Genomic DNA, 27,982 nt, shown 5'->3' on the forward strand with positions numbered 1-27,982 from the left:
CACAAACTAGATGATCAATGGGAATCTGAACCCTATACTGTCCAACCATCTAATAGCGATAACAGCAAAGTATGTAAGATTTCCAAAGATGGCGGAAAGACTTGTATAACTGTATCCGGAGACAATCTGAAACTATGTCCGTCTCAATTACGTGAGGAAGCAGGAAGCAAAGTGGAAGAAAATCCTCAACAATCAGGAAAATCTGAGACAGAAGTTCAGACCATACTTGGGCCGTTTCCTAGTTCTTGGCCGCAAATTGAAGGTGCTTTAGTAGTACCAGTAATGCTGTTCCCACAAACATCCTCTCAGGAGATAACGGATTCTCAAGAACAGCCAATCCCAGTTCCTGATGATGTACCAGCGCAAATTCCAGTAAGCCCGATTCCTAGTGAAAGTATGCCTACCATTTCCCTGGTGACTCCAGTGAGTAGGAGAAGACTGCCAGGAATCCCATTTTTGCGTAGATCTCAGCGCAATACACAGGGACAACTCCCCATACGTTACAGGGACAATCAGTAAAAGTATACTAACCCAATATGTTTACAGATAGTTGTGTTGTATTTGTATATGTTCAATTCAGTTTATGCAACGTTAAAGGTTTAATTTAAGTGCTGGCTCCCAAACGGATTGCACTAATAGGTGAGTCAGAAATATGAACTGTGCATTAATATTTACTCTCCTGAGCATGGCGTCACCAAGAGAGAATGGACTAAAGGAACTGTGCCAGTGTTTAACATGTTTAGTTTTTCAGGGTTCCTGCCACAATAACTTTCTTGTGGTACTGAAACTTTTAAAACTTCCATTTGCCTACCAACCTCTTCAAGTGCATGGAATGCAATTTATGCAGGTGCACCAACGCTCCCGGGGGTTGGGGGATGTTTCAAATATGGCGGCCTGTCGGATAGGAGCCATCAAAACAGCCTGTGCAGTGAAGAATTTTGAATGTTCCAAAATACTCCGCAGCTGCACTCGGAGTTAAGGAGGTGGACTAAGCGGTTTGGGGCTGTAATCCGCAAGGAAAGCAACCGTGAATGTTGCTGGGTTGTAAGGAATACACAACCAGAGACTGTTACAGAAATTGTGTTTCCTTGAACATTTTTGTGACAGTTTAAAATGGTCTTAAATAAGTTGCACTTTTCTCCTTAGGGAATTTACTTACATATGAAGTTTACACTTGTATGTAATGTTCTTCAAACACTATGGTGTTCATGTTACCGTCTACCAACCCTCTTCTTAGTTCACCGGAAGGGTAGCCCGAGACGTGCTACTTTTAACAAGGGGGGAATGTAGCGCCCCACAGAGTGGGTCACTACAAATGTCATCTTATGTGATCTATACTGTGTACTGTGAAGGTATAGTGAGATCCAGTCAACCTGTTAGCACACACAAAGTTCCACAGCCATTATCTCTTTAAGAAAAGGGGAGGAGCTACAGACTGGAAGAGGGTCTCTCCTTCAGTTCCAGTTCAGAAAGTGCAGGAGTGTGCAAGAGAGAGGAGAGGTGTGTGGAGGCGCAGTGTGTGCTGCAGCCTCATGGTGTGATAGAACAGCACAGGAGGCCGGAGACCTGCAGAGGTGAGAGGAGACCTCACAGGCACGGAGCTGCAGTTATAGGACCATCAATTCCTAACTAGTGTGAGAAACACTAAAAACATTGAGAAACTCACTGGACCGAGGCCTAGTGAATGCAAGATTCCTGGAGGCTCAGTAACATACAGAGTTGGGGTGAGTGTATCCAGCATCCCAAAGAACTCGTGTTACCTGCTGTCCAGAAGGGGGATCTACCCAGTTGTAATTAATCTTTGAGCTCCTGGAACCCAGGACCAGAGGAAACCTATTAGAGAGTTTGAGCAGCAATGGAAGGCTGAATCATACTAGTGGTAAAAGGGAAGACTGGCATCTCACTATACTGGAGCAAGGTGAATCCTCCTGTAACATCTGTTATCTCCTGCTGACTACAGAAGTAAACTGTAAGTGTTTGGTTAACCCCTGTCTGAACTGTGTTCTTTCATTGATCCTCTGTTACTCCTCCTGGAAATCTCCCCTTCTTCACCTATATCATCTGGCCCTGGGACCTGCCCTGGTTGGGGAGGGTATAACATCTGGCACTGCATCACCACCTATTCCCAGAGGCCCTATCTACAGTGCCCGGCTTCACCTCAAGCCGAAACCCCAACTGGCGTCACGACAAACTTTTATTTTTCTTTATTTTTCTTTAATCCATTTTTGCTTAAAACTCCCCTTTTTCAAGGCGCTGCCGCCCCCGGTGTTGGGCCTGCTCGCACCGTGAATCTACATAGGCCGAGCCGGGGCGACTCAAAACTACAACTCCCATCATGCTCCATTCACTTCTATGGGAGTTCCAAGAACAGCAGAGCAAGTATGCATGCTGGGAGTTGTAGTTTTGCAACAGCTGGAGAGCCGTACGTTCCCTACCCCTGACCTAGACTATGTAGTGTGCCGGGTGTCCTCCCAGCAATCAGGACTTTTCTCTCCGCATTTTTTAAGTGAGGACGAAAACCCCAAACGAAATACACCCGCAAGTGTGAACATAGCCTTACTCCACTTGTCCCCTGATAAACCATTGGTCTTTGTGGAAACGCGTTGGAATATTTCGAATTTAATTACTTGAGCCCTCCCACCAGTGATGTGTCCTCATGATGTATTGCCTCATGGCACTGTCAGAGTCAGCGAGCCCATACTATCCTGTGGATAAGCGAAGATGCAAATAAATGAATCCAAATATCCTTTCCCCCGATATAGAAATAAAGCAAATTCTACTGTGTCAGTTTTTAGAATCTACAAGTAAGTCGAGCAAATGACAGTGTTACAATATGATGTTTACGAGAAAACATTGAAGCATATGGTGATGGTTGATAACATGCTTAATTAAGATGTTTCTAGAAAGCAAATAACAATATATGTGTTACATTAATTCCGAATATCTACACATGACAGGATTCTGTCTGCAGTATGCTTAGTTGCATTTTTTTGTCAGGACCACTGTGTTATTTTTGTGTTTTCACAACACCATGTGTTCATTTAGCAAATTGATTTCAAGAAATATAATTGTCAGTATTGAGAATGTAAACTGTAACTGTTACATCTGTTCCATTTCGGGGGTTTGTTTACTCCTGACATGCTTTAAGACTAGTGGTCTTAAAGAGGACTTTTCACCAAAACTAATAAGCTCAGTTCTTTACATTATTTAATAGCAGCCGCTCTACTGATTCTGGCACAATTGGAATTATTTCTCTAGCTCCCACCATGCCTGAGCAAATCAATGCTGTTAGTTTTGGTGCTTCATATTCTATTTAGGCTCCGTACTATCTGGAGGTCGGTGTCAGGCAGGAGCAGACGAGGGGGAGTGATTCTGATCTATGACACTGGCTGCCTCTGATTGGAGCTCTGAATCACACCCCCTGCTTGACACTGCCCACCTGACATTACAGAGCTGAAATAGAACAAGATTACCTGCACTTTTTGCTCGGGTATGGTGGGGCGGGCTACAGAAAAAAATTCCAATTGTGCTGGAATAAATGGAGCAGAATCTATTAACAAATCCTAAGAACTTATTGGAGGTAGCAAATACGTCCTCTTTAAAGGGTTTTTCCAGGAATACACAATTTTTGCCAAACCTCAGGTCAACTTTGTGAGTTTGGTGATCTGAATAGCCTTGAGCTACAAAAGCAAACATAGCCACATATATGAAGGAGCCTGGATACCAACTAAGGGGTCCCTCTCTGATGGAGGTCCCAGTGGTTGGACCACAATCAGTTAAATATTCATAGGCTATCCTAAGAGAAGACAGCAATGGTTGGGCCCATCATCTTTAAAACCCACTGATCCCTAAAGAAAAGGAACATATTGAAAAATTAATAGAACTGATGTTTCAGATTAATGATTTGACCCTAAGTGTTAAAGAGGACCTTTCATGGTCTGGGACACAGGCAGTACTATATACTGCTGGAAAGCTGACAGTGCACTGAATTTAGCGCACTGTCAGCTTTCCCGATCTGTGCCCGGAGTAAAGCACTATCGGTCCCGGTACTGTAGCGCTTTACAGTCAGAAGGGCATTTCTGACAGTCAGACAGGTATGTCCTTCTTCAAAACAGCGCCTATTGCACTGTACAGTGTGAGGGGGGAGGAACGCCCCCTCCCCTCCTGATAATACCCGTCTATGGACGAGCTGTGTGAGCAGAGGGAGGGGACGTTCCTCCCCGCTCACACTGTACAGCGCGATAGGCTCTGCTGTGGAGAAGGGCGTCCCTGGCTAAGTGTCAGAAACGCCCTTCTGACTGTAAAGCGCTACAGTACCGGGACCGATAGCGCTTTACTCCGGGCACAGATCGGGAAAGCCGACAGTGCGCTAAATTCAGTGCACTATCGGCTTTTCAGCAGTATATAGAACTGCCTGTGCCACGGACCATGAATGGTCCTCTTTAAAGAGTACCTCTCTCCACGTCATCCATTCCTCTGGCTATAGTCCGATTATCATGAGTCTATGGATTATCTAATAAGGCAACGGCCTCCTGACCCTTAGCTGTGTAGTGTCTGTCATTACTGTCTTTTGCCACTTTCCTTGGATTTGACACCATATCTCTGTACTGATTGTATTCCATCACCTGCTCTGGATTTAGTATTCACCACTGACCTTCCTATATTAACTTACGCCAGAATATTCCCCATCTGTATGTCATTGATTATATGTATAGCTACTAACCAGTGACAATTCTATGGACTACAATTCATGAATCCAAGGCTCATCGTGATTCATCCTGGGGATGTATGGGAAGATCCTATAGAGTCTCACTCCAAGTCATTGGCTGGCTAAATCAGGTGACCTGCGATTTATAAGAATAGTGTCAGCCATGTTCGTGTCAGATGCGGTTTGGTGAGACAGGGAGAGACATACTACTGAGGGTCAGAGAGAGATTTTAGCTTCTGCTAGGCAGGAAAACTGAAAATCAACAGCTCTATTCAGAGCTACACTGCAGGAAGAGTATATACACCTCCAGTATATGGACTCAACCTGCCAAAATTTCACAAAAGCCCTTTTTAGGCCTCAAATTCCATGGTATACATTCTAACTGTCTCATAGGGGTAAGAAGAAAGCTGTATACTGTCATCACCTGTACACATCTGAAAGTGCGTCAGGTTAGCACAAAAGGGACGAGGACGGGAACATGGAAATCCAGCTGGGTTCAAATACAGACAGAAAGATACATTACAAAGAAAGTCATTTCACACAATGGGACTGAGGGCCCTGCTCACAAGAGCTTACAATCTATGAGGTAGAGGGGGTGACACAAGAGGTAGCAGGGGCGGCATTGCTTATACAGAGGTCAGACAATTTTGTAATAGAGGTGACTGTTATTACACAAACATAAGACTTTATGAGTAGAGATGAGCAAACAGTAAAATATTCAATATTCGTTTCGAATAGCCCCTCAATATTCACCTCAAGGGCCAAAAACACTGCTGGTGCAAGGCTCAACTCACCTCAAGGGCCTAAATCTCTGCTGGTGCAAGGCTCAACTCACCTCAAGGGCCTAAATCTCTGCTAATAAAAGGCTCAACTCACCTCAAGGGCCTAAAACTCTGCTACTACAAGACTCAACCAACATCAAGGGCCTAATACTCTGCTGGTACAAGGCTCAACTCACCCCAAGGGCCTGAAGCTAAGTTTGGGAGGGCTTACCCCAAGGAACTGAAAAGTAATTTTTTTGTATGGCTCAGCTTAAGGGCCTGTAACTTAATTTGGAAGGGCTCACGTGAAGGGCCAGAAAAGTAGTTTTTGGAGGTCTCACCACATCACACACACATAAACAATGACAGTTAAGGGTGGGTACTGTTGGATTTCCCATTGCCTATTCCATCTGTGTTTGTCATGGGCTATGTGATTTAAAGGGGTGCATGCTAAGGTTTCTTTAGCTTAAAATTTGTCTTTCTGTCCATACTATTGTGGAGGTAAGAAGGTTTCCAAGTATTTTTCCACTTACTATAGAGGTTATATAGAGTGGAGTTGATAGGCTATGATAGTGGCATAATACTGGGACTTGGGCTTGTTAGATGCCACCAGACATGCCTCCCCTGCTGTCCCAGTTGTATTCCATAGGTGTTGGCCTCATTTCCTGGGGTGTCATAGTGGACTTGGTGACTCTCATTAGTGGAATAGTGGTTTCCCCTGAAACGAGCATTTTTTCCCCATAGACTATAATGGGATTCGATATTCAGTCGAATATTGAGGGTCTATTCGAAATGAATATCAAATATCGACTATTTTACTACTCGCTCAGCTCTACAAGTAACTCATCAAATTTGGTAAGTGCTCAGCTATTGTTAGAAGATGTCACAGCACAGTTATATTACTTCTAACGAGTGGCAGAAGGTGTCAGTATGCACTGCTACACTACAGGAGGTTTTGTACTATATGAAAGAGACACTACTCTTGCTCCGTCTTGTCACTCTTTGGATTTTACATGATCCTGTACAAATTTCTTGCAAATCTTGTCAAACAGTTCCTACAGTTTCACAATGCTCTTCTACAATGAATGGGGAATAAATGTGACATTAAGTATAGCAAATGTAATACTTCGAAGTGTCTTCTCAGGATCAAGCAAGACCTCATGTGGCATCAAGCTAGTCCCCATGTGCTGCTGTGCGGGCTAGTGGTGTGTTTGGTGGAATTTCCTACTCGTAGGGTTACAGAGATTCTTGTTGCAGGATTCTTGTTTCTTACTGATGATCTCATGCTCTCTAGAGATGAGCGAACACTAAAATGTCTGAGGTTCAAAATCCGATTCGAACAGCCGCTCACTGTTCAGCTGTTCGAATGGATTTTGAACCCCATTATAGTCTATTGGGGAAATGCTCGTTTCAGGGGTAGGCAACATTCGATAAAATCATACTTGCCAAGTCCACGAGTGACGTTGGGCTGGATACCCCTTGAAGTCTTCTCCCGGCGCAGCGTCTTCCGGCTGGAATTCACTCCGCCTAGGCATCGGGGCCTAGGCAGAGCTGACTGTGCATGTGCGGTCGGCTCTGCCCGCATCTCTAATGCTGTCCAATAACTATATATTTTATCTTGGCTTATTTCATAATATGGCTTCCTGAGTAATTGGGTTCTTAGCGTTCTGCGACTTTCCTCGCTTGCAGTGCCTGATCTTCAGCACTGACCGAGCTTCGTTCTCACTGCTGTTTCTCTGATTTTTTATCCATTTTTTTATTGTCCATGCGTGAAAAATGAAGCAACTCTATGGCAGGTCTTACTCGACCAATTCCGTGCTTACAACTCTTAGACATCCCTTTATATTTCCACGGTAAAAAACAACAAACACATCCGGTGTAGTCTGAATCTGCATTATTTCTTACGTACTTTAGTTTACTTAAAATAATGGAGGAAAAACAGAAAAGAATCATTTTGCTGAGTGTCTGTCACCATGAAAAGTCCGCCTTGGAACGGAAACAAAACACCAATTTTAATTAACATCAATTCATTTCTTACTTTGGAGGAGACAATAGAAATTTTTTTTTTTGCAAAGTTGAAAATAATTTTAAAGGGTAAAAACAGGTTTAAACCATGTAAGTCGGAGCAGGATGACATATCGAAAATAGAATAAACTTTTGGAGAACCCGGAATGACTTTGGGGTCCTATAATGAGAACTCGCTGGCATTTCCCTTGACAATAACAGCTGATTATGGGAATCTGGCAATTAGATCATTGTAAGGAGTGCTTTCTTCTAAGAAGTCGGCAAAACCGTGACAAAAGGGTTTACGTACAAAATACAAAAATGTAAAAACAAGTACAATAGACTCATTTAGTGACTGATACAATGGGGTAGAGGACCCTGCCCACAAGGGCTTACAATCTAGGAGGATAGGGGGATAGATAGAGTAGATGAGGGTAGAAGTTAATTGGATGGTGAAGTGGTCGCAACGGGGTTAGTGACATTTGTAGGCTTTCCTCAAGCGATGAGTTTTCAGGGTCCTCTTGGAGGCTGTGATTGTGGGGGAAGAAGCGAGCTGCCCTATCTTGCCATGGATTCCGTGGCTTAATCCTCGGCGCGACACTCCCTTGCAACTAGGCCCATTCATTTGGGACTAATCCGGAGCGGAATTCCACAATTGGATGCCGCTGCACTGCCCTGGTAACCAGTCACTGGAGGTGTTTTTTTTTAAACCGATTCTGAGGCGGATTCACGTGTCAAAATCCGTTCCAAAAAACTCCTAATGGTGACTGGGTTTCTTCCTGGCTTGCAAGACACTTCTTTATGCATTTTTTTAAGCGGATTCATGGACGGAAACCCCCAATGGAAATCGGGCACTAGTGTGAACCTAGATTATGGGGATAACGTCCATCCTTAGGGAGAGACCACCTTTTCAGGTGTGTGGAGACTTATACAGCCGTAGTTGCTCCACTGCAAGGGAATATGGGAGGAATATGCAGGGTGCTTCCCATAGAGGGCAGCATAACAGAGGCACTCTCTCCCTGTTTACATCTTGGGAGACAGATTTGCATATTCCTCTGCTGTGAACCTAGGCTTAGTGATTAGAGATGAGCGAACAGTAAATGTCTGAGGTTCGATATTCGTTTCGAGTAGCCCCTCAATATTCAACTACTCGAATCGAATATCGAACCCTATTATAGTCTATGGGGGGAAAATGCTCATTTCAGGGGTAGGCAACATTCGATCAAATTATACTTACCAAGTCCACGAGTGAGGGTCGGGCTGGATCCTCCGAGCAGTCTTCTCCTTGCAGCGTCCCCGCGGCATCTTCCGGCTCTTCATTCACTCTGCCAGGCATCGGGCCTGGGCAGAGACGACCGCGCATGCCCACACTACAAGCGGACATGCGCAGTCGGCTCTGCCCAGGCCCGATGCCTGGCAGAGTGAATGAAGAGCCGGAAGACGCCGCGGGGAAGCTGCACGGAGAAGACTTCTAAAGGTAGGAGAAGAACCAGCGTTGATTGGCAATGTATAGCATTCGGCCAATCAATTCTGGTTCTGCATCGAACTTTTACATTCTAATAGCGAGTGGTACTCAATCGAGTACGAGTATCTCGAATACCGTAGTATTCGATCGAATACCTACTCGATCAAATACTACTCGCTCATCTCTATTAGTGATCACATATGAAAGATACATTGTATCTGAAGTCACCGATCACTGAGCATTTGTATTATTTCCTCTTGTATGGTTATGACGGTGCAGTCCTGTCGTAATTCAGCTCAGATGTAGAAGAGGACAACTAAGCACCTAGCGATCTGTAGTTAGAGACAAGTAGAGACTAAAGACTTTAATTTCCCTTTGTTCTCTCATCTGTAACTTTAGTTGTTCTTCTTTTATACTCAGTCTTTGTATTCACACTTCTTGTCTTTATTTTCTCTGCATGAATCAAACAACTGAATTCCGACAATAGAATTTTCCCCCGCATCACCTATAGTATTGTCGATACATTTCATGAACTCGTAGGGTCAGATCATGACTTTTTCTCTGCAGTTCACTGTATTTTTCTATCTCTCTTGAAGTTACAGAACTTCTCTTCTTCTCATAGAACAGGGTAAAGGTTATAATATATAATGACTAGATTATCATGCTTATTACGAGTTCCCATTGAATGTAAAGTTAAAAGACGTTGAGAGCTTGGATAGAGAACAAAGACCTAGTAGGACTGAAATATCTGACTGATATTAGCACAAAGACGCAAATAAGACGGTAAATTCATTACATTATACATTACAATGTAACTTTATATATAGAAGACTATGGTCTATGATTTCTGATTTCTTTACATTAGTATAGGCTTCCAAAAATCTGATAAATACAGCGAAATAGGAAAGGTAATGGGAATAAGTATAGTATCGAGTCTATCAAGTTTAGAGACGAGTTCCCATCGTCGTATAAAGCCCGGTTGCTAGAAATATGTCATCGAATATCCAGGTCCAGCCATAGTGTCCTGTGTGATAGTTTTGACAGCCTACATTATCTTCAGAACAAACATTTCCCATTGTCCCATTGGGTAGCCACATTTTATCCCTAAACTCTCTCCAGCCCTCTAATATTGTTTTGTTATCTGTGCCCAAAACTAGACCAGGCACCATTGCTTTAGAAGGGGATACAATAATACATTCTTCTCTAGACTCCAGAAACCAGGGCTTATGTAATATACTTCTATATCTTGTTGGCTTTGCATGCAGCAGATTGATATTGCATGCTACAATTTGGAGTAAAGAAAATCAGAGTGAAAAAACAAGGCTTCACCGGCACGGGTCTCCTAAGATGGATGTCGAGAAGGAGTTAATAGTCCCACCATGGGGAAATTCAGTGTATTACAGCAGCATAGATACCTATGGAGTGACAATATCTCCATGACCCTGTCTATAGCCTCTCACCTCTACCAGGTCTGTACTCTCTACACCGGGCTGAAGAGGTGCAAACACATCGAAACGGCCATCCTCAGTTAAGATACTGAACCTGGTAAAATCCCAGCATCATTGCAAACATAAGGCCTCTGGAAGGTCAGGCATGATGTTAAAGGGAGCGCCCCCTATAGGGGTGCATGGCTGAGGTTCTGTCTTCCTTATTACATAATGTAAGACAGACTTGCACATCCTCAGCTAGCGCCCTCTGTTGGTGTGCACATACTGAGGCACTGTCTTCCTAATTACATCATGGAAGACAGACTTGCACATCCTCAGCTAGCGCCCTCTGTTGGTATGCACATACTGAGGCACTGTCTTCCTAATTACATCATGGAAGACAGACTTGCACATCCTCAGCTAGCGCCCTCTATTGGTGTGAACATACTGAGGCACTGTCTTCCTAATTACATCATGGAAGACAGATTTGCATATTCTTCCCATGAGCAGCATAGATAATATAACATAGTACAAGAAAAACACACAAAGATCAGACTAGAGCATACAAAAAGATAGTAGGAGTCATAACAAAGAAAAAGAAAAACTTCAGGATCATTTAGGTCTCTGTGCGGAGGGACTGCTGTTTCTTAGCTGCCTCGGGATCCTGCTCCTATTCATGGTCCCTATTTTTTTTTTAACAGAGTAATTAAAATAGACTTTTATCAATATGATAAATACTCCTTTATTTTACATTAATACTCAACTTTGAATTCATTCATGTGTGGTTGAAAGTCAGGGTTTTAACCTTCTATGGCTCCCACTTATGGTAGATTTTAAAAAGTTATGTTTTAGAAATCTCTTTACTAAGGGACTTTGTAGCTTTCCAACTTAGCATTTTCTGTATTCAAGTCCTCTCTATATATCTATTAGTAAAGCAAGATATGTTCTCTGTGCGGAGTGATCTTCACTTAGCCTGGTGTTCATTATACAGCCTGACTGCGGTTGGGAGGAAGGGTCTCCGATGGCTCCTTCTCACACTTGGGGTGAAGCAGTCGGTCACTTACAGTGCTGCCCAGTGCTGTCATGGTCTCATACATGGGATGGAGTTGTTCTCCAGCATGGAGCTCACCATGGACATTATCCTTCTGTCACCCACCACCTGTACTGGGTCCCCAGGACAGAGATGGCCCTTCTAACCAGCTTGTCAAGTCTATTTCTATGACAGGCTGGTATGCTACTCCCCCAGCAGGCCACTCCAAAGAGGATGGCTGAAGCAACCACAGAGTTGACAAAAGGCCCTAAGAAGTGTCCCCTGGACTCTGAAGGCCCTCAGCCTCCTGAGCAGGTAGAGTCTGCTGTGGCCCTTTCTTTTTTTTCATTTTTTTTTTTTTTTTTTATGTAGATTGTGAGCCCCGCATAGAGCTCACAATGTACATTTTTCCCTATCAGTATGTCTTTGGAATATGGGATGGAAATCCATGCAAACACGGGGAGAACATACAAACTCCTTGCAGATGGTTTTCTGCCCTTGGCAGGATTTGAACACCAGGACTCCAGCGCTGCAAGGCTGCAGTGCTAACCACTGAGCCACCGTGTGGCCCCTTGCTGTGGCCCTTTCTGTGCAGCACATCCAGTCTAGCTTGTTATTGACAAATTTCCAAAGAAACCCTTCTATTTGGACTAATATTCCAACCCAACTGAATAGCAACATTAAAACTTGATTTTATTGGTATACATTAAAAATATAACCCCGGGTAAGGACAAATCATATAAAAGATTTAAAAAAAAAACACCCCAGGATGTCTCAGTTCTTGTCTTTTCCTAGCTTACTTCTAGAAGATACCGGCTATATCCCTTTTGTCTAAACTCTAGAAGGTGTATTTGTAGCCCTACTTGAAGTATTACACACCAAACAAAGGACACTGGTCTTAAAGGGGCTCTGTCAGCAAAATCATGCTGCTAGAGCCCCACATATGCGTGAATAACCTTTAAAAAGGATATTTCAGCAATGTCAATTCGCGAGCGCCGGAGGAAGACTGGACCCGAGGAAATCTCAGGAAGAAGAGGCGTGGATGAAGAAGACGGCGGACCCTGAATGCCCACCCAGCGTGCACGATGGGTAAGTTTATCACATTCTGTTTTAGGGTTTTATTTTAAAATTGGGGGGTAGTTTAATATAACATTTATGGTGCCTGAATAGCCTTTTTAAAGGCTATTCACGCATATGTGGGGCTCTATCAGCATGATTTTGTTGATAGAGCCCCTTTAAAGTTTAAGTCTTCTAAAGATACTAAGTACAATATTGTGTAACGGCAAGAAAAGACACTGAGAGTAGGGCGGGCACCTCTTCTGGGACCTATATCTGTCTCTAGAATGAGGGCACCCTGACTCCCTTCGCCTCTGCGTTCATTCATTACTCTAGGTGTTCCAAAAATAGTCAATCCTGCCCATTGGGACATGTATTGTGTATTTATGGCATATCCTATAGATAGATCAAAAAAATTCCAGCTAGGAATACCCCTTTATATGAGTTGTCATTACTGTTAACAAACCAGCTATTCTCTTTTTAGTAGATTCCTATAGTAATAGTATAATTGATTGATTTTTTTTCCCCTCCGTTTCCTGTGTAATAACCTGGAACCTACACTCTATTAGCCGAATACATAGCGACACCATTTTCTAACCCTCTTCACATATCGGTGTATTTGTTTACAGCGCACGGCCCTGTTTTACATACTAAAACCTTATGCTAATAAACATTAGGTAAAGAGGAGAGCTATCTAGTACAGCCAGGGCCTCGGAATCCATCAATGAAAGGTTTTATTTACATATTTACATCTCGGCAATTCATTTGTTACTATAGCTGTTGATGCTGAAAGCATTAAGTTCAGAATGAATTAATGTGATCTCAGCAGAATATTTATTTTACTGGAAGCCAATAAAAAAAAAAAATGAAAAGAAATCAGATGAAATAGCAGACTTGGGTTTTGGGTTATAATTTATACAAAGCATTACAGAACATCACTCGCCCCGAGTCAAACCAGTCCTTGCTGTCGGAGAACAGGAAGAGAGAGCTAACGGCAGACTTTAGACATCACAATAATTAAGATAAGTGCCCCGACGCCTCATCCACGGGGATTGTTCGTGGTTACATTGTGACTTATCTGCGAGCCTCAGAGACAGCTAGGAAAATATAGAAAATAATAGAATCATTAGGAAATGTTTAGTACCAATAGGCTGGCGCAACAAGGACAGCTAATAGATTTATTAATGACAAAAACAACATAAATTATTGATTTGTTAAATACCTAGGGGATAATATCTTAAGTATATCCCTTTAAGAGGCATGACTCCTTTAAAAAAATTGACATTAGCTTACTGTAGACAAAGGCCACGTGAAGTGCTGATCTTAGTCAATTTCAGCAGGCAAGAGTATTAACATACAAAAATCTAAGCCAGAAAAGAACCGCTTGACTTTAAGAGTGTAGTGAGCATGCTCAGTGACATGTGTGGCGGTTACTCTACAAGGAAGGGAAAGAGTATTGGAATTGCTTTATAGTATTATCCTGTTATGGATCAGCAAACAACCTATTGACTACTGTGTAGTGAGTATGTTGTGGGAGAGTGTAGTGAGTATGCTGTGGGAGAGTGTAGTGAGTATGTTGTGGGAGAGTGTAGTGAGTATGCTGTGGGAGAGTGAAGTGAGTATGCTGTGGGAGAGTGTAGTGAGTATGTTGTGGGAGTGTGTAGTGAGTATGCTGTGGGAGAGTGAAGTGAGTATGCTGTGGGAGAGTGTAGTGAGCATGCTGTGGGAGAGTGTAGTGAGTATATTATGGGAGAGTGTAGTGAGTATGCTGTGGGAGAGTGTAGTGAGTATATTATGGGAGAGTGTAGTGAGTATATTATGGGAGAGTATAGTGAGTATATTATGGGAGAGTATAGTGAGTATATTATGGGAGAGTGTAGTGAGTATGCTGTGGGAGAGTGTAGTGAGTGTGTTGTGGGAGAGTGTAGTGAGTATGCTGTGGGAGAGTGTAGTGAGTATATTATGGGAGAGTGTAGTGAGTATGCTGTGGGAGTGTGTAGTGAGTATATTATGGGAGAGTGTAGTGAGTATGCTGTGGGAGTGTGTAGTGAGTATATTATGGGAGAGTGTAGTGAGTATATTATGGGAGAGTGTAGTGAGTATGCTGTGGGAGTGTGTAGTGAGTATGCTGTGGGAGAGTGTAGTGAGTATATTATGGGAGAGTGTAGTGAGAATATTATGGGAGAGTGTAGTGAGTATGCTGTGGGAGAGTGTAGTGAGTATGCTGTGGGAGAGTGTAGTGAGTATATTATGGGAGAGTGTAGTGAGTATGCTGTGGGAGTGTGTAGTGAGTATATTATGGGAGAGTGTAGTGAGTATGCTGTGGGAGTGTGTAGTGAGTATATTATGGGAGAGTGTAGTGAATGTATTGTGGAATAGTGTAGTGAATATTTTGTAGGAGAGTGTAGTGAGTATATTATGGTATAGTATAGTGAATGTGCTGTTGAAAAGTATAATGAGTAGCTCTAGGAGAGTGTAGTCAGTATATTGTTGGAGACTATAGTGAGTATGCTGTGGGAGAGGATTGTGAGTATATTATGGGAGAGTGTAGTGAGTATGATGTGGGAGAGTGTAGTGAGTATGATGTGGGAGAGTGTAGTGAGTATCCTGTGGGAGAGCGTAGTGAGTATATTATGGGAGAATGTAATGAGTATGCTGTGGGAGAGTGTAGTGAGTATATTATGGGAGAGTGTAGTGAGAATATTATGGGAGAGTGTAGTGAGTATGCTGTAGTAGAGTGTAGTGAGTATATTATGGGAGAGTGTAATGAGTATGCTGTGGGAGAGTGTAGAGAGTATATTATGGGAGAGTGTAGTGAGTATATTATGGGAGAGTGTAGTGAGTATGCTGTAGTAGAGTGTAGTGAGTATGTTGTGGGAGAGTGTAGTGAGTATGTTGTGGGAGAGTGTAGTGAGTATATTATGGGAGAGTGTAGTGAGTATGCTGTGGGAGTGTGTAGTGAGTATATTATGGGAGAGTGTAGTGAGTATGCTGTGGGAGAGTGTAGTGAGTATATTATGGGAGAGTGTAGTGAGTATATTATGGGAGAGTGTAGTGAGTATGCTGTGGGAGTGTGTAGTGAGTATGCTGTGGGAGAGTGTAGTGAGCATGCTGTGGGAGAGTGTAGTGAGTATATTATGGGAGAGTGTAGTGAGTATGCTGTGGGAGAGTGTAGTGAGTATATTATGGGAGAGTGTAGTGAGTATATTATGGGAGAGTATAGTGAGTATATTATGGGAGAGTATAGTGAGTATATTATGGGAGAGTGTAGTGAGTATGCTGTGGGAGAGTGTAGTGAGTGTGTTGTGGGAGAGTGTAGTGAGTATGCTGTGGGAGAGTGTAGTGAGTATATTATGGGAGAGTGTAGTGAGTATGCTGTGGGAGTGTGTAGTGAGTATATTATGGGAGAGTGTAGTGAGTATGCTGTGGGAGTGTGTAGTGAGTATATTATGGGAGAGTGTAGTGAGTATATTATGGGAGAGTGTAGTGAGTATGCTGTGGGAGTGTGTAGTGAGTATGCTGTGGGAGAGTGTAGTGAGTATATTATGGGAGAGTGTAGTGAGAATATTATGGGAGAGTGTAGTGAGTATGCTGTGGGAGAGTGTAGTGAGTATGCTGTGGGAGAGTGTAGTGAGTATATTATGGGAGAGTGTAGTGAGTATGCTGTGGGAGTGTGTAGTGAGTATATTATGGGAGAGTGTAGTGAGTATGCTGTGGGAGTGTGTAGTGAGTATATTATGGGAGAGTGTAGTGAATGTATTGTGGAATAGTGTAGTGAATATTTTGTAGGAGAGTGTAGTGAGTATATTATGGTATAGTATAGTGAATGTGCTGTTGAAAAGTATAATGAGTAGCTCTAGGAGAGTGTAGTCAGTATATTGTTGGAGACTATAGTGAGTATGCTGTGGGAGAGGATTGTGAGTATATTATGGGAGAGTGTAGTGAGTATGATGTGGGAGAGTGTAGTGAGTATGATGTGGGAGAGTGTAGTGAGTATCCTGTGGGAGAGCGTAGTGAGTATATTATGGGAGAATGTAATGAGTATGCTGTGGGAGAGTGTAGTGAGTATATTATGGGAGAGTGTAGTGAGAATATTATGGGAGAGTGTAGTGAGTATGCTGTAGTAGAGTGTAGTGAGTATATTATGGGAGAGTGTAATGAGTATGCTGTGGGAGAGTGTAGAGAGTATATTATGGGAGAGTGTAGTGAGTATATTATGGGAGAGTGTAGTGAGTATGCTGTAGTAGAGTGTAGTGAGTATGTTGTGGGAGAGTGTAGTGAGTATGTTGTGGGAGAGTGTAGTGAGTATATTATGGGAGAGTGTAGTGAGTATGCTGTGGGAGTGTGTAGTGAGTATATTATGGGAGAGTGTAGTGAGTATGCTGTGGGAGAGTGTAGTGAGTATATTATGGGAGAGTGTAGTGAGTATGCTGTGGGAGTGTGTAGTGAGTATGCTGTGGGAGAGTGTAGTGAGTATATTATGGAAGAGTGTAGTGAGAATATTATGGGAGAGTGTAGTGAGTATGCTGTGGGAGAGTGTAGTGAGTATATTATGGGAGAGTGTAGTGAGTATGCTGTGGGAGTGTGTAGTGAGTATATTATGGGAGAGTGTAGTGAGTATGCTGTGGGAGTGTGTAGTGAGTATATTATGGGAGAGTGTAGTGAATGTATTGTGGAATAGTGTAGTGAATATTTTGTAGGAGAGTGTAGTGAGTATATTATGGTATAGTATAGTGAATGTGCTGTTGAAAAGTATAATGAGTAGCTCTAGGAGAGTGTAGTCAGTATATTGTTGGAGACTATAGTGAGTATGCTGTGGGAGAGGATTGTGAGTATATTATGGGAGAGTGTAGTGAGTATGATGTGGGAGAGTGTAGTGAGTATGATGTGGGAGAGTGTAGTGAGTATCCTGTGGGAGAGCGTAGTGAGTATATTATGGGAGAATGTAATGAGTATGCTGTGGGAGAGTGTAGTGAGTATATTATGGGAGAGTGTAGTGAGAATATTATGGGAGAGTGTAGTGAGTATGCTGTAGTAGAGTGTAGTGAGTATATTATGGGAGAGTGTAATGAGTATGCTGTGGGAGAGTGTAGAGAGTATATTATGGGAGAGTGTAGTGAGTATATTATGGGAGAGTGTAGTGAGTATGCTGTAGTAGAGTGTAGTGAGTATATTATGGGAGATTGTAGTGAGTATGTTGTGGGAGAGTGTAGTGAGTATGTTGTGGGAGAGTGTAGTGAGTATATTATGGGAGAGTGTAGTGAGTATGCTGTGGGAGAGTGTAGTGAATATATTGTGGGAGAATGTAGTGAGTATGCTGTGGGAGAGTGTAGTGAGTATGTTGTTGGAGAGCGTAGTGAGTATATTATGGGAGAGTATATTATGGAAGAGTTTAGTGAGTATTCTGTGGGATAGTGTAGTGAGTATGTTGTAGGAGAGTGTAGTGAGTATATTATGGGAGAGTGTAGTGAGTATATTGTGGAAGAGTTTAGCGAGTATGCTTTGGGATAGTGTAGTGAGTATATTATGGGAGAGTGTAGTGAGTATGCTGTGGGATAGTGTAGTGAGTATGTTGTAGGGGAGTGTAGTGAGTATATTATGGAATAGTGTAGTGAGTATATTATGTAAGAGTTTAGTGAGTATGCTGTGGGATAGTGTAGTGAGTATATTATGGGATAGTATAGTGAGTATATTATGGGAGAGTATAGTGAGTATATTATGGAAGAGTGTAGTGAGTATGCTGTGGGAGAGTGAAGTGAGTATGCTGTGGGAGAGTGTAGTGAGTATGTTGTGGGAGAGTGTAGTGAGTAGAGATGAGCGAACAGTGTTCTATCGAACACATGTTCGATCGGATATCAGGGTGTTCGCCATGTTTGAATCGAATCGAACACCGCGTGGTAAAGTGCGCCAAAATTCGATTCCCCTCCCACCTTCCCTGGCGCCTTTTTTGCACCAATAACAGCGCAGGGGAGGTGGGACAGGAACTACGACACCGGGGGCATTGAAAAAAATTAGAAAAAGTCATTGGCTGCCGAAATCAGGTGACCTCCATTTTAGACGAATAGTGGATTTCAAATCCGGGTCATATGAGAATGTGAACTTTGTGACTATGAGACAGGGATAGCTGTACAGGCAGGGATAGCTAGGGATAACCTTTATTTAGGGGGGAATGTTATTAAAAATAACTTTTTGGGGCTCTATCGGGTGTGTAATTGTGATTTTTGTGAGATAAACTTTTTCCCATAGGGATGCATTGGACAGCGCTGATTGGCCGAATTCCGTACTCTGGCCAATCAGTGCTGGCCAATGCATTCTATTAGCTTGATGAAGCAGAGTGTGCACAAGGGTTCAAGCGCACCCTCGGCTCTGATGTAGCAGAGCCGAGGCTGCACAAGGGTTCAAGCGCACCCTCGGCTCTGATGTAGGAGAGCCGAGGGTGCACTTGAACCCTTGTGCAGCCTCGGCTCTGCTACATCAGAGCCGAGGGTGCGCTTGAACCCTTGTGCACACTCTGCTTCATCAAGCTAATAGAATGCATTGGCCAGCGCTGATTGGCCAATGCATTCTATTAGCCCGATGAAGTAGAGCTGAATGTGTGTGCTAAGCACACACATTCAGCACTGCTTCATCACGCCAATACAATGCATTAGCCAGTGCTGATTGGCCAGAGTACGGAATTCGGCCAATCAGCGCTGGCTCTGCTGGAGGAGGCGGAGTCTAAGGTCGGACCTGAATGGAGACTGGTGTGGAGTGATCTTAGACTCCGCCTCCTCCAGCAGAGCCAGCGCTGATTGGCCGAATTCCGTACTCTGGCCAATCAGCACTGGCTAATGCATTCTATTAGCGTAAACTGAGTTTGCACAGGGGTTCTAGTGCACCCTCGGCTCTGCTACATCAGATTGCTACATCTGATGTAGCAGTGCCGAGTGTGCATCAGATGTGTAGTTGAACAAAACTGACTCAGCACTGCTAAGTCTCTGCATTCGCATAGGAATGCATTGGCCAGCCTTCGGCCAATCAGCGCTGGCTCTGTCGGAGGAGGCGGAGTCTAAGGTTGGACCTGAATGGAGACTGGTGTGGAGCGATCTTAGACTCCGCCTCCTCCAGCAGAGCCAGCGCTGATTGGTCGAGTTCCGTACTCTGGCCAATCAGCACTGGCCAATGCATTTCTATGGGGAAAAGTTAGCTTGCGAAAATCGCAAACTGACAGGGATTTCCATGAAATAAAGTGACTTTTATGCCCCCAGACATGCTTCCCCTGCTGTCCCAGTGTCATTCCAGGGTGTTGGTATCATTTCCTGGGGTGTCATAGTGGACTTGGTGACCCTCCAGACACGAATTTGGGTTTCCCCCTTAACGAGTTTATGTTCCCCATAGACTATAATGGGGTTCGAAACCCATTCGAACACTCGAACAGTGAGCGGCTGTTCGAATCGAATTTCGAACCTCGAACATTTTAGTGTTCGCTCATCTCTAGTAGTGAGTATGCTGTGGGAGAGTGAAGTGAGTATGCTGTGGGAGAGTGTAGTGAGCATGCTGTGGGAGAGTGTAGTGAGTATATTATGGGAGAGTGTAGTGAGTATGCTGTGGGAGAGTGTAGTGAGTATATTATGGGAGAGTGTAGTGAGTATATTATGGGAGAGTGTAGTGAGTATATTATGGGAGAGTGTAGTGAGTATGCTGTGGGAGAGTGTAGTGAGTGTGTTGTGGGAGAGTGTAGTGAGTATGCTGTGGGAGAGTGTAGTGAGTATATTATGGGAGAGTGTAGTGAGTATGCTGTGGGAGTGTGTAGTGAGTATATTATGGGAGAGTGTAGTAAGTATGCTGTGGGAGTGTGTAGTGTGTATGCTGTGGGAGAATGTAGTGAGTATATTATGGGAGAGTGTAGTGAGTATGCTGTGGGAGTGTGTAGTGAGTATGCTGTGGGAGAGTGTAGTGAGTATATTATGGGAGAGTGTAGTGAGAATATTATGGGAGAGTGTAGTGAGTATGCTGTGGGAGAGTGTAGTGAGTATGCTGTGGGAGAGTGTAGTGAGTATATTATGGGAGAGTGTAGTGAGTATGCTGTGGGAGTGTGTAGTGAGTATATTATGGGAGAGTGTAGTGAGTATGCTGTGGGAGTGTGTAGTGAGTATATTATGGGAGAGTGTAGTGAATGTATTGCGGAATAGTGTAGTGAATATTTTGTAGGAGAGTGTAGTGAGTATATTATGGTATAGTATAGTGAATGTGCTGTTGAAAAGTATAATGAGTAGCTCTAGGAGAGTGTAATCAGTATATTGTTGGAGACTATAGTGAGTATGCTGTGGGAGAGGATTGTGAGTATATTATGGGAGAGTGTAGTGAGTATGATGTGGGATAGTGTAGTGAGTATCCTGTGGGAGAGCGTAGTGAGTATATTATGGGAGAATGTAATGAGTATATTATGTTAGAGTGTAATGAGTATGCTATGTTAGAGTGTAATGAGTATGCTGTGGGAGAGTGTAGTGAGTATATTATGGGAGAGTGTAGTGAGAATATTATGGGAGAGTGTAGTGAGTATGCTGTAGTAGAGTGTAGTGAGTATATTATGGGAGATTGTAGTGAGTATGTTGTGGGAGAGTGTAGTGAGTATGTTGTGGGAGAGTGTAGTGAGTATATTATGGGAGAGTGTAGTGAGTATGCTGTGGGAGAGTATAGTGAATATATTGTGGGAGAATGTAGTGAGTATGCTGTGGGAGAGTGTAGTGAGTATGTTGTTGGAGAGCGTAGTGAGTATATTATGGGAGAGTATATTATGGAAGAGTTTAGTGAGTATTCTGTGGGATAGTGTAGTGAGTATGTTGTAGGAGAGTGTAGTGAGTATATTGTGGGAGAGTGTAGTGAGTATGCTATGGGAAAGTGTAGTGAGTATGCTGTGGGAGAGCGTAGTGAGTATATTATGGGAGAGTGTAGTGAGTATATTATGGGAGAGTGTAGTGAGTATGTTGTGGGAGAGCGTAGTGAGTATATTATGGGAGAGTGTAGTGAGTATTCTGTGGGAGAGTATAGTGAGTATATTATGGGAGAGTGTAGTGAGCATGCTGTGGGAGAGTGTAGTGAGTATATTATGGGAGAGTGTAGTGAGTATGCTGTGGGATAGTGTAGTGAGTATGTTGTAGGGGAGTGTAGTGAGTATATTGTGGAAGAGTTTAGCGAGTATGCTTTGGGATAGTGTAGTGAGTATATTATGGAAGAGTTTAGTGAGTATGCTGTGGGATAGTGTAGTGAGTATATTATGGGATAGTATAGTGAGTATATTATGGGAGAGTATAGTGAGTATATTATGGAAGAGTGTAGTAAGTATGCTGTAGGAGAGTGTAGTGAGTATACAATGGGGGAGTGTAGAGAGTATGCTGTCTGAATGCATAGCATGTATGCTGTTTAAGAGTGGAGTGAGTATGGTAAAGGAGAGAATAGTGAGTCTGCTGTGGGAGAGAACAGTGAGTATGCTGTAGTATATATCACTTTCTTTAGAATCTAGATGTCTGATAATGTCAGTCGGTTTAGAGGTTTCACTAGCCAAAATGTCTACTAGACAATAAAAACATAACTACAGCACCTAATGAATGTCATGGCAAACATTCAGCACGTGCTTACCATGAGATACATGTAGTGGTTTTTATCTCACTGTTACATCTTGTACTTAGCTTATCGTTTCCTTACAATAGCCGTCCATGGCATGATGTATGATTAAAGTAACCTAATTGAAGCCTAAAGACATTAAATGAAAAGCAAAAAAAGGAATCTAATGGACTACAATAGAGCCATTCATGTGATGACGGTATAATAAGGCCAGTAATTTAGGGACTGGTGGAAGGAAAAAATTATGTTGCACTTACGAACAACATACTGTGTATGAATAACAAAGAGAAGAGAACTCATAAAAGAAATCTACAGAGCATTGTGACATTTCTTACTAAAGCGAAAAAATCTACAATATATGTAGATATAATATTGTAATTATTCTTAGTACATAGTGGTAGTAGTAGTAATATAGATTCCAGGAAATAAATGAGCAGTTTCCAGGTGTCCCCAAGTGTTAATGGATGGGGGTAGGGGGATTGTCAAGTTGGGGGTTTAAAATTTCTGGGATTTGCTGGCAACATGGTTAACAGTATTGATTGTAACTGTAGTAATATTCTTAGGCAAATACACTAGACTAGGGTCTACCCAAGAAGCTCAAGATACAGCAGCCTGCAAATTTGTTTTGCAGTTAAACTCTAGTCACATAGCTAATGCAGGGACTCCTATGATACTTGAGGAGTCCCTGCACCATCTTATTTTATCACAGTGAACCCCTCAGATGCACCAGAATTATTCATGATTTTGTCGCCTGCTACACAATAGAAACAATTGTGTTAGGTAGGTCTAGAGGGTGGGGAAGGCAGGAGATGTCCAGCTATTCATATGAATGTCTGGGCAGGCCCTGCAGTCACAGCAACAATTCACTTGAATTGACAGGCAGCTCCTGCAGTCAGGTTGAGCATTCCAAGCACAAAATATTGCACCTGCATCTGTGATCTGGCTAGAAATTTAACACTGTCATAAGTCAAAAGTATCTTCAATGTTAAAAATATGATAAACATTGGTGCCTATAAGAGTAAAATAAACTAAGAAGCATGACTTGGGGGTGAGGCTATAGTCCCCTCCAAATTCGGTTACCAGGCCCATGTATCAATAACACTTACCACCCCCTCTTGACTCCCAATAAAGACCATGACACCTGTATTGGATCTAAATTTGGCCAGTACAGACCGATTTATTAACACAACAACGATGAGAATTATATTAATGTACAGATTACCCGCCGTAAACGTAATATAAAATACCCGTACTATATCAGAATACACAACCTTAAAGTGCAAACAGCAAACCAATCAACAAAAACGGCGAGAGGCACCGCCTCATCTATCCAGGTGCACAAACCCACCTTGGGTAGCTTTCACCACAGTCCAGTCTGTAGAAAACAGTCCATGTATGGGCCATAGTACCCGGCCGTGTGCATAGGAGTCACTCATCATAGTCAGTTATGATGAGTGAGATCCTGAAAGAGACCTCCAAAAGGAGAAGGTCATAAAATACATAATAATCCAAATCAGTTATCGGTACAGAATTCCCAATGGTAGGTAAGCAAACACCCAATAGTCTATAGTAGAGATGAGCGAAGAGCGTTTGACTGAGTACATGTTCGATCGGATATCAGGCCGCTCGAGATGTTCGATTCCAGTCGAACACCACGTGGCAAATTCACTAAAAATTCGATTCCCCTCCCACCTTTCCTGGTGCGTTTTTTGCACCAATATTTGCGCAGGGGAGGTGGGACGGGAACTTCGACAACGAAGGCATCGAAAAAAAATTGGAAAAAGCCATTGGCTGCCGAAATCAGGTGACCTCCAATTTATACGAATAGTGGATTTCAGATCCGGTTCTTATGAGACTGTGAACTATGTGACTGTGTGTTAGGATTGGGTCCTGCAGGTTGCTATCATAGCGCACAGCGCCACCTGCGGGTCAGTCTAACCATCCAGCTTTCACCTTACTGAGCATGCTCAGACATATTGGAGCTGCTCACAAGCTAAGTGCCATTTCTCCCCTACTGAGCATGAGCAGTGAGGTCATGGCCATGCCCCTATTGGGCGGGGACTTCCCTTTAAATAGTGTGAGCCGGCGCCCGCCGAGTACTCACACTTTGTCTAAAATTTCCTCAAAGTCCACGGAGTGAATGACAGTAGTCAGGGATAGGCTCCAGTATTCAGACAGGTTTCAGACTAGGCCTCTGTGTGGGGTTTCTCTGCTTCAATCTGGGTGCTGTTAGTTAGGACCTGTAAGCCCTGAACTGCCAGCTCTACACCAGGGCTAGGAGCGGTAGACGCCATTCCAGCTTGTAGATCTGCAGCAGGTATGGTCTCTGAGATAGCCTACGTGTACTGTCTGACTTCATGTATGGCTCCTAGCTGTGTGCAGGATCATGCAAACTCCCCTGGAAACTCCAAGCTGTGTGCAGGAGAATGTTCTAAACTTCCATGGTGGCCCCTAGCTGTCGCAGGGGTAAGTGTGTGTGTTTGCTGGCCTGGGGTGAGTGTTAACCCTTGGCAGCCATGTGTTTTACTTGTACTGGTGCACCTGGCCAGTGAGCTAAACTGGCAGGGTTTTAGTTGCACCTTGTTCACATGGAGTGTCACACAGTATACACTGTTCACATTGAGTCCAGGCTGCAGTGTCTTTGCAGTAGTTCACATTGATTTTCACGCTGCAGTGTCTTTGCAGTAGTTCACATTGATTTCAGACATACAGCCGCCCACCATTGGGCCTGTGGACCTCGCTGTAGTGTTCTACAGCTAAGAGGTTCTGTAGTTTTAAATATATATATATATATATATATATATATATACAGAACCGCAACACTGTGAGACAGGGATATATGTGTAGGCAGGATTAGCTAGGGATTACCTTTATTTAGGCAGGAATGTTACTCACTAGAGATGAGCGAACAGTGTTCTATCGAACACATGTTCGATCGGATATCAGGGTGTTCGCCATGTTCGAATCGAATCGAACACCACGTGGTAAAGTGCGCCAAAATTCGATTCCCCTCCCACCTTCCCTGGCGCCTTTTTTGCACCAATAACAGCGCAGGGGAGGTGGGACAGGAACTACGACACTGGGGGCATTGAAAAAAATTGGAAAAAGTCATTGGCTGCCGAAATCAGGTGACCTCCATTTTAGACGAATAGTGGATTTCAAATCCGGGTCATATGAGAATGTGAACTTTGTGACTATGAGACAGGGATAGCTGTACAGGCAGGGATAGCTAGGGATAACCTTTATTTAGGGGGGAATGTTATTAAAAATAACTTTTTGGGGCTCTATCGGGTGTGTAATTGTGATTTTTGTGAGATAAACTTTTTCCCATAGGGATGCATTGGCCAGCGCTGATTGGCCGAATTCCGTACTCTGGCCAATCAGCGCTGGCCAATGCATTCTATTAGCTTGATGAAGCAGAGTGTGCACAAGGGTTCAAGCGCACCCTCGGCTCTGATGTAGGAGAGCCGAGGGTGCACTTGAACCCTTGTGCACCCTCAGCTCTGCTACATCAGAGCCGAGGGTGCGCTTGAACCCTTGTGCACACTCTGCTTCATCAAGCTAATAGAATGCATTGGCCAGCGCTGATTGGCCAATGTATTCTATTAGCCTGATGAAGTAGAGCTGAATGTGTGTGCTAAGCACACACATTCAGCTCTACTTCATCGGGCTAATAGAATGCATTGGCCAGCGCTGATTGGCCAGAGTACGGAACTCGACCAATCAGCGCTGGCTCTGCTGGAGGAGGCGGAGTCTAAGATCGCTCCACACCAGTCTCCATTCAGGTCCGACCTTAGACTCCGCCTCCTCCGGCAGAGCCAGCGCTGATTGGCCGAAGGCTGGCCAATGCATTCCTATGCGAATGCAGACTTAGCAGTGCTGAGTCAGTTTTGCTCAACTACACATCTGATGCACACTCGGCACTGCTACATCAGATGTAGCAATCTGATGTAGCAGAGCCGAGGGTGCACTAGAACCCCTGTGCAAACTCAGTTCACACTAATAGAATGCATTGGCCAGCGCTGATTGGCCAATGCATTCTATTAGCCCGATGAAGTAGAGCTGAATGTGTGTGCTAAGCACACACATTCAGCACTGCTTCATCAAGCCAATACAATGCATTAGCCAGTGCTGATTGGCCAGAGTACGGAATTCGGCCAATCAGCGCTGGCTCTGCTGGAGGAGGCGGAGTCTAAGGTCGGACCTGAATGGAGACTGGTGTGGAGCGATCTTAGACTCCGCCTCCTCCAGCAGAGCCAGCGCTGATTGGTCGAGTTCCGTACTCTGGCCAATCAGCGCTGGCCAATGCATTCTATTAGCCCGATGAAGTAGAGCTGAATGTGTGTGCTTAGCACACACATTCAGCTCTACTTCATCAGGCTAATAGAATACATTGGCCAATCAGCGCTGGCCAATGCATTCTATTAGCTTGATGAAGCAGAGTGTGCACAAGGGTTCAAGCGCACCCTCGGCTCTGATGTAGCAGAGCCGAGGCTGCACAAGGGTTCAAGTGCACCCTCGGCTCTCCTACATCAGAGCCGAGGGTGCGCTTGAACCCTTGTGCAGCCTCGGCTCTGCTACATCAGAGCCGAGGGTGCGCTTGAACCCTTGTGCACACTCTGCTTCATCAAGCTAATAGAATGCATTGGCCAGCACTGATTGGCCAGAGTACGGAATTCGGCCAATCAGCGCTGGCCAATGCATTCTATTAGCCCGATGAAGTAGAGCTGAATGTGTGTGCTAAGCACACACATTCAGCACTGCTTCATCACGCCAATACAATGCATTAGCCAGTGCTGATTGGCCAGAGTACGGAATTCGGCCAATCAGCGCTGGCTCTGCTGGAGGAGGCGGAGTCTAAGATCGCTCCACACCAGTCTCCATTCAGGTCCGACCTTAGACTCCGCCTCCTCCAGCAGAGCCAGCGCTGATTGGCCGAATTCCGTACTCTGGCCAATCAGCACTGGCTAATGCATTGTATTGGCTTGATGAAGCAGTGCTGAATGTGTGTGCTTAGCACACACATTCAGCTCTACTTCATCGGGCTAATAGAATGCATTGGCCAATCAGCGCTGGCCAATGCATTCTATTAGTGTGAACTGAGTTTGCACAGGGGTTCTAGTGCACCCTCGGCTCTGCTACATCAGATTGCTACATCTGATGTAGCAGTGCCGAGTGTGCATCAGATGTGTAGTTGAGCAAAACTGACTCAGCACTGCTAAGTCTGCATTCGCATAGGAATGCATTGGCCAGCCTTCGGCCAATCAGCGCTGGCTCTGCCGGAGGAGGCGGAGTCTAAGGTCGGACCTGAATGGAGACTGGTGTGGAGCTATCTTAGACTCCGCCTCCTCCAGCAGAGCCAGCGCTGATTGGTCGAGTTCCGTACTCTGGCCAATCAGCACTGGCCAATGCATTTCTATGGGGAAAAGTTAGCTTGCGAAAATCGCAAACTGACAGGGATTTCCATGAAATAAAGTGACTTTTATGCCCCCAGACATGCTTCCCCTGCTGTCCCAGTGTCATTCCAGGGTGTTGGTATCATTTCCTGGGGTGTCATAGTGGACTTGGTGACCCTCCAGACACGAATTTGGGTTTCCCCCTTAACGAGTTTATGTTCCCCATAGACTATAATGGGGTTCGAAACCCATTCGAACACTCGAACAGTGAGCGGCTGTTCGAATCGAATTTCGAACCTCGAACATTTTAGTGTTCGCTCATCTCTATTACTCACACAACTCTTTGGGGCTCTATCTCTTGGCAGCCCCATTATATGCTAGTCAGGAGCCCTGTCAGCTTTTGATATGCGGGAGCTGACTTTTCCCCATAGGAAGGCATTGGCCAGCGTTGATTGACCGAATGTCGTACAGTGTACAGCATTCAGCCAATCAACACTGGTTCTGCCAGAAGAGGCGGAGTCTAAGATCGGTC

Source organism: Leptodactylus fuscus, chromosome 1 (genome assembly GCF_031893055.1).
Source record: "Leptodactylus fuscus isolate aLepFus1 chromosome 1, aLepFus1.hap2, whole genome shotgun sequence".
NCBI lineage: Eukaryota > Metazoa > Chordata > Amphibia > Anura > Leptodactylidae > Leptodactylus > Leptodactylus fuscus.